Raw genomic sequence first — 8,123 nt, 5'->3', positions numbered from 1 at the left:
ATTTTCTATACAAAATATTTTTTTTTGTTTGTGGGATTGTCACAAAATGTCACACACCAGACTAAGTATACAACCACAAGTTTTGTTGACCTTTGACCTCAGAAAGAAGCAGCCATCTTGAATGAGAAAAAAAGCTTTAATACGAGCTAAAAATTAAAACTCATGCTCAGGATTTCAATCTGTAGCCTTCTAACTCCTCGAGAATCAATGTAAAGCAACTTGGGAAAAAATGTTGGAAAATAAAGTTTGTTGATTTTGAATACCGTTAGCATAGCGAACTAGCAAACGCTCACGATCACATATATTTTTATCAGAATACCGTAAAATTTCAGCATGTGAATCCTTAGCTCAAGCTGATCGAAATGATATAACACATGATATTACTGTAATAGTAACGTGAGCGTGGCGAACAAAAAACCTTGGTTGCCATGGAAATCAAAAAATGTACTTTTGCCGATTCAGCTAAAAATTACGTAGACGTGTCCGCCACCACCAGACAACCAGAAAACAATATGGTTGCTATGGAGATTAAACCAACAGAAAAGCCGCCATTATGCAAAAACATATTTATAACATAAAACATATTTTTTCCCTATTAAATTGTCATAGGTGGCAGGGGCGCATAGCAGCTGCTCAACCAGTGAGAGCTGACTGGGGTCGGGTAGCGCCTACAAGACCTCTCATATATATATTTTTCTTTTTTCAGTGTCAACGCCACTTCCAATATTCTGTGGTTAGCGGCAGAGGGCCGATCCCAAGTATCCTATCGCTTAAACGGCTAAGCGTTTTACAAGTAAAATGTTTCCAAATGCCTCTCAAAAAGAACAGAAAAAAAGCCTTCCAGGCCACACCAAAGACCAAAATGAGGTAATATTACATTTCTGAAAAGTCCCCAGTACGATTCCCCAAGTCTGCTGTAATTGCATCAGAAAAAATGGTGCACAAATCTCTGTTAGATGTCAGGCCATCGGACTTGGCAAAAAAAGCTGCTCTCATTAGGAGAAAACCTCTGAAATTCTTCCCAGCTGAAAGCTTGTGTGGATTCAGGAGGGTGTACAGATGCAGGATCACCAAATACCAACACCCCCCCCGTCATTCAGATGGGACTTTTATCACAACTTTAGCGCACAAAGGTGGTGTTGGGTTTGTTTAACACAAAAAAGGCAAACAGGGACAACTGACTCTGATTTATTTTATCCCAAGGATTAAAACATTTTTAATGTTTTGTAATTTTTTTTTATTCTTAAATCTTTGATTGCTAAATAAAGCTCAAAATTTTCCAATCTGCATCCTAATTTACAGCAAAAAAAAAAAAAAGTTGCAGTTCCTTAAACGACCTCTAGAGGCTGGTTTCAGATAGAAGCAGGTGTCCTAACTTGTGCAAAATCTCAAATTAATGTTAGAAACTTTAAAAAAATGGAAGCCAGCCTTAAGCAGTACATTAAGAAACTACAAGTGTCTTTAAAACGGTTCCTTACTGAAACCAGCCTCCAGTGGTCATGTGAGGAACTGCAGCCGTCTGTAAAAAAAAAATTAGATTTTGAAGCAGGCTTCAAGTGTTAATTTAGGGAACTTCAAGAGTGAAAAAAGAAGAACTGTGAATGTCTTTTTGAAACCAGCTTCTAGTGGTCACTTGAGGAACTGCAGGAGATTTAAAACATTTTCCTTCTTGAACCTGTCTAAAGAGTTCATTCAAGAAACTGCAAAAGTCTTAAAACTGTTCTTTAGTGGAGCCAGCCTCTAGTGGTCACCAGAGGAACTGCAGGAATCTAAATATCTGCCTCTTTCTGAAAATCGCTTGTAGTGGTAATTTCAGGAAATGAAACCAGCATCTGGTGGTCATATAAGGAACTGCAGGAGCCGAAAAACAAAGTTTCAATTCCAACAATATTCTGCAGTAGTTCCTGGAATGACCACTAGAGGCTGGAATCAGAAAGGAGCTGGTTTTTAGACTCTCGCAGTTCCTTAAATGACCATTAGATGCTGGCTTCAGAAGAGATTTCATTTTTTTAGTTCCTGCAATTCTTCAATTGAACATTGGAGGCTGGTTCCAGAAAAAAAGCAGTTTTTCAAACTCTTGCAATTCCTCATACGACCACCAGATGCTGGTTTCCTAATGTGACCAATAGGGGCTGGTTTCGAAAAAAAAATTTTAACTCCTGCCATTCCTTAAGTGACCACTGTAGGGCGGTTCCAGGAAGAAAAAATGATTTTTTTAAAAACCTGTGCAGTTCCTAAATTGACCAATAGAGGCTGCTCTCAAAAGAGACAAGATCTCTAGACTCCTGCAGTTCTTCAGGTGAACACTGGAGGGTGGCTTCAAAAACGGTTTATTTGAGGCTCTTGCAGTTCTTTAAATAACCTCTAGAGGTTGGTTTCTACTAGAGCTCTAGAGTCCTGCACTTTCTAACGTGAACACTAGAGGCTGGTTTTAAAAAATATTTCATTTTCAGACTGTCGCAGTTCCTCAAATGCCCACTGGAGGCTGATTTCAGAAACTATTCATTTTTTAAAAGCTCTGCAGTTCCTAAAATGACCTATAGATGATGGCTTCTGAAGTGACTAGAACTCTAGAATCCCGCAGTTCTTTAGGTGAACACTAGAGGGTGGTTTCAAAAGTGAAAAATAATAATAATACTGGAAGGTGATTTCAGAGTCTGGTTTTCAGACTCCTGCACCTCTTTAAACGACCAGTAGAGGCTGGTTTCAGAAGAAAACACTTCCTGTCTTAAATTGATCTATGCTAGAGCTTATTCCACTAGAACAGCCAGTTTTGAAACCAGTACGCACTCTTTGATTCTGGAGTCAAACCTCAACAAGAAAATGGCAAACGTTGCACTTCCTCAATTGACCACAGGGGGCTAGCTTTAGAAAGGACAGTTTACCCCTTTTTAATATATTGATTCTTAACACATTAATAACACAAAACAGAAAAATACACGTAAAGTAGTCGTGTACAAACCATACAGCAAAAGTAAGAAAGTGAGGATCCTCAAAAGAACATCCGCTTCTTAAACTCATGCAATACCTACAGTGAACTCTTTGTGTTGGCTTAGAAACAGTATTGCCGTTCCTAAAATGACCACTAGAGGCTGGTTTTTACAAACAATTTACTTTATCGACTCCTGCAGTTCATCAAGTGACCACTAGAGGCTGGTTTCAGAAAGGATCAGTTATTCAGACTCCTACAATTCATCAAATAACCACTAGGAGCTGGTTTCAAAAGGGGCCAAAATCTCACTCTCCCAGTTACTAGATTAGCTTTGGAGGTTAGCGTAAAAAGACAGTTTTTTAGACGCCTGAAATACAACCAACCAACCGTTGGTGGCTGGTTCCATCTAGGAGCTGCTTTCAGACTCATGTATTTCTTCAAATGACCACCAGAGGCTGGTTTCAAAAAACAATTTGTTGGCTTTTGCAGTTCCTAAAACAACCACTGGAGGCTGGTTTCAGAAAAAGAAAACACTTTCAGACATATTTAAGTCCTCAAATTCCCTTTGAAGATCGGTTCAAGACAGGATCAGGTTTTATGAGCCCTGCTGTTCCTCAAATGACCACTAGGAGCTGGTTTCAAAAGGGGTAAAATTTCAGTCTTGCAGTTTCTAAATTAGCATTAAAGGCTAGCTTACATATACAAGGTTTTGAGATGTCTGAAATTCAACCAACCACTGATGGTTGATTTCATCTAGGAACCGTTTTCAGACTTTTGCATTTCTTCAAATGATCACAGGAGGCTGGTTCCAGAAATATTGTTTTTTTAAACTCCTGCAGTTCCTAAAACGACCTCTGGAGGCTGGTTTCAGAGGGAAACACTTTTGGCTTTAGCACAGATTAACATTCTTTGAAATAAGAATTGAGTCAAACCTTAACAAGGAAATAAACGTTGCAGTTCCTCAAATGACCACCAGGGGGCTGGCTTCACATGGGAAAAATGTCTACTGGTAAAACCCAAACTAGAACTTTGATTTTTTTAATTTATATCTAATTTATGTTACTTTTTAAAAGTTGATTTAATTTATGGGCAGATTTGTCATTACTTTGACTAAATTGTATAGAAATATAAAAGTAAAAGCTCATATTTCTCCCCCGGTGAACTGGACAGCATCCTCCTGACAACTGCAGGAAACAATTTCTGGTTTTCTGGGAGGGGGTGGGGGGGGATAAACATCATCCCAAGTCGTCTTTATGAACCCCTCCCTGGGGATCTTTGGGGGACCCCGATTCCTCCTCAGCCTCATGAGGCTATGGACGCCGCCGCCGCCATCGTCTGAACTTCTGTCACTAAAACACTCACTACATTACATGAATCTCTTAAAATCCTTAATGATTCGGAGGCCCCTCCCTCCGCCGCTTAATCTAGTGCAGATTTTAAAAAATGACTATCATGAAACGGCTTTCCCTGTAAGCAATCCTCTCTTAAAGGAAAGGGAAAGGGAGGGGAGGTAAAAACTAAAAAAAAAAAGCATTTTTTTCCTGCTTCTAGTTATGTCAGGCTGTATTTTAAACAGTGCTAATCGTATACCTTTGTGGACACTTAATTAAAATTACAAAACCAATTTTAATCGGCAGTCCAATTAATATGCAAATGCATGCAAATGCAGTAAAACAAGGTGGTGATTAAGTTAAGGACACTCCATTTCATGTCTTCCTTAAGTGTGAAAACAAACTGTCTTTTTTAGTCACCCCCCCCCCAACCTCCCAACCCCCCCAACAAACACAGCGTCTGATGGATTGTGATGTTTACCAGCCACATGCTGAGTTGGGGAAAAGACTCTCTGAGGTATCATTTCAGAGGACGCGGGGGAGAAGGCGAGCCGACTTTCACTTCTAATTAGGCCTCCGAGATACGGTGGTCTTTTCAAAGTGGTGTATCTGGAAGGGCCGCGGAGACACCAAAGGGGGGGGGGGTTAGCAGGTAATAATGACTGTGACTATGAGGGGATATTAAATAACTTTGGACAAAAGGGAGGGAGGGAAGGAGAGGGTGGAATTAATTTGCTTTGCTTCAAAAGGGCCTGCAGGGTCGGCCCGATAAAGGTGAGTTCAGGTTGTTTAACTTTTAAATGTGTCTCCAAGCCAAATAAAGCTGGAGAGGAGCTTGTTCTTATGCATGCTTTTAATCACCTTAAAGTAAAAAATCCTGTGTGGAAAACTGTCATTTTTGTTGTCAAAATGCCTAAAAACGCTCCTGGGTTGTTGCTGGAGCCTATCCTAGCTAGTGTGGGCGAAGGCGGGATTCACCCCAAACAGGTAGCAAATTTGTTTCAGAGAAAGACACGCATATGAACACCTTTGGGGCACAACAACAAAAAAATAATTGACCTTAGACATTAAGTTTTTTACTGTAGAAGGAAACCGGTGATCCCGGACAAGACCCAAGAATGCCCAAGGAGGACATGCAAACTCTTTTATTTTTTATTGCTTTTTTATTGTGAGGTCAGACAGCTGACCACAAAAAATAAATCAATAAATAAATAAATAAATAAATAAATAAATAAATAAATAAATAAATAAATAAATAAATAAATAAATAAATAAATAAAATCTACTGTTAATTCATGGTATATTTCTAAAAGACAAAGTTTTTTGGGGCCCAAAATTGCTCAATTCAAAGAATAATTGTGTTAATCGTGTTATTTATGTTTTAAATCTATACACTATAGGCCAATAAATAAAAACTGTGCAAAATGATGTTTGTTGTTTAGCTAACATATAAACAAAAAGGTAGAAAACTGAAGTCTCTGGTGTTGTAGACAAAAACATTAACCTGGCGACTAGCTTTAGCTTTAGCTTAGTTTATGAATTTTGCTGTCAAGTTGGATCAAAAACGAATACAAAATTTTATCGGAAAATAAAATAACTGGGGCTAAAGTTTAGCAACTGCGCTAGCAAAATCTTTTGTAGGTTGTAAATCCTAACACTTGGAATCTTAAAGCATTAAGCTAAAAATAGCTTTTGTTTGGTTTTATACAAAAAAAACTCAAGTTTGAACAAAAACTAATAACCTAGGATGTTTAATCTCAGTACAGCAGAGTTTGGGCTCTGGATTAGGACACGCATGTTAGCATTAGCTTTTGATTTGAAGTGATCTCCCATGAAACATCTAATAAATTGTAGTTTTTTTTGCACTTAAACCTTGAATTAGCCCCTATGTTAGCATTAGCTTTTTAATAAAAAATTTCTCAAGAAAAATCGTTTGATTTTGTTTTTAAATTATTGTTTTGTTTTTAAAACTAACAAAATATAAATGGATTAGCATCTATGTTAGCATTAGCGTTTTTCTTTAAATAAAATTAGTGTCACATATGAGGAATCCAGTGTAGAATACCTTTTTTCTTAAAGCCTCGTTTGAAAACAGTTAAAGTCTCAAGAAAAACAACCTTAAAATTAGCGTTTGCTTGGTTATCGTTTGAAAGCTTTTTTCAATCTCAAATCCAATTTTATTGAATTTTTTATGCTAATATAACATGGCCCGGGTTCCGGATTAGCACTAACATTAGCATTAGCTTCAGTAGGTGTCCAAAGAGGAATTGTAAACACAAAACACTGACCTTTGCGGTCTCAAACTCAAAATTAAGCCTATTTTTTTTTTATTATTTTGTCAATCTTAATCAAAATGGATTCATATTTCAGTCCTAGCATGCCATAGCTTGGTTCTGGATTAGCACTAACATTAGCATTAGCTTTGATAAGTAATCAGTGTCCAAGGATGATTCCAATGTAAAGTTATTTTGGCCTCAAACTTAACATTAACTTTGTTGATTTAATTTTCAGTCCTAATATGTCTTAGCTTTGGCTCTGGGTTAGCAATGATGTTAGCATTAGCTTTTAAAGGATTTTATTGTCCCATGATGCATTTACTTACATGTATTTTCCCTTAAAAAGCAGCTGAAGTCTCAAACTCCTGGTAAATGTCTAATTAGTCCACATAATTTTATAGTTTAGCTGTAAACTTTAAATAATTAAGTTTTATGCTATAATTAGCTTAAAAAACATCAATCTTAACAGCTAAAAACAAGTGTCCTTAGATTTTTTTAAATTGTAAACTAGCATTAAATCACTTTTATAATGTTTTTCCTAATGATATTAGATAAAAATATAATTTTGAACATATTTTATGAGCACAAACTCTACAAATAGCATCAATAGAGAACCCAGATTAGCTAGCAGAGGTGTTGTGTGCACACACCAGATCAAGGGTTATGTTTGTGCATGCATGCATGGCTGCAAATTGCATTGTAGTCATGTGCGTGTGTGTGCGCTCATGCCTGTTCCCTCCCTGCTAACACAGAGCTACGGGTGCGCTAATCCCGTGTTTGTTTGCGCGTGCAGCCATGCGTGCACTCAGGAAAGCAACTTCAATTTCATGAGTAAGTGAGCAGCTCCAACCTGCGACGGAGGTGGATGGTGTCATCGAGCGTTTGCGACCTGTAATCCCATCTGAGTCACGGCGCTCCCCGAGGCTCAGAGTGCAACCTGCGCCCCGCTGATACCTCCGTACACCAGCTTTCCAGGTGACTTACACACATCAGCAGCGGGGGAGGGCTGAGGCCGGCTCAGCTGCTGAGCGAGGTTAAGGGATTCCCCGAGTGGAAGAAAGCGATACTCGCTCTGAGATGGGAGCAGGTAGCTGCCCCGGTGGCAGAATGCTCCCCCCCACCTGACAGAGCGGGCAGGAAGAGAGGCAGCCGGGAAAAAGACGGAGGCCGGCGCGCCTCCTCATCACCACGCCGCTAATTGGCTCGGTGCGACCACTTCCTCTCAGTGTCAAGTGACCGGCCTCCACTTAACGGCTGCAGCAACAGGATGCGAGCTTGTGTGCTCCGGTTAAAAGGTTTGTTTCCATGGAAACAATTACCAGACAATGTCAACAACAATCTGAAATCCTGACGGTTTTAGTCTGATCTCTGTGTGGCGCCGCAAACGAAGCGTCTGATTCCAGCCACATGGACAACATAAATTAGAGAACGTTTGTCCATTGACTTAAACTGTTCAACAGAAACAGATCTTCTAAGAAAAATGTTTTGGTGCATCCAAGATTAGAACGTACCGCATTTAAGGTCTAATGGTCTAATTGTAGCCTGTAAAGACGTGGTGATCTATGATGTGCATGAAAGTGCTCT

The 8,123-nt window shown here is 39.0% G+C and overlaps 1 long non-coding RNA gene across 1 annotated transcript in view; it reads right to left on the bottom strand.

Moving 5' to 3' along the window:
- The window catches only part of LOC118599860, a 12,114-nt gene extending 7,303 nt beyond the window's left edge, over positions 1 to 4,811 (bottom strand). The window contains exon 1 of the long non-coding RNA XR_004949389.1: positions 4,745 to 4,811. This is a non-coding gene — a long non-coding RNA (uncharacterized LOC118599860). The remainder of the gene's footprint in view (positions 1 to 4,744) is intronic.
- Positions 4,812 to 8,123: the final 3,312 nt, after the last annotated feature.

This window comes from Oryzias melastigma, linkage group LG2 (assembly GCF_002922805.2).
Source record: "Oryzias melastigma strain HK-1 linkage group LG2, ASM292280v2, whole genome shotgun sequence".
NCBI classification, from domain to species: domain Eukaryota; kingdom Metazoa; phylum Chordata; class Actinopteri; order Beloniformes; family Adrianichthyidae; genus Oryzias; species Oryzias melastigma.
Note: the sequence above shows the minus strand (reverse complement) of the source record. Positions and strands in the feature narration are given on the sequence as shown.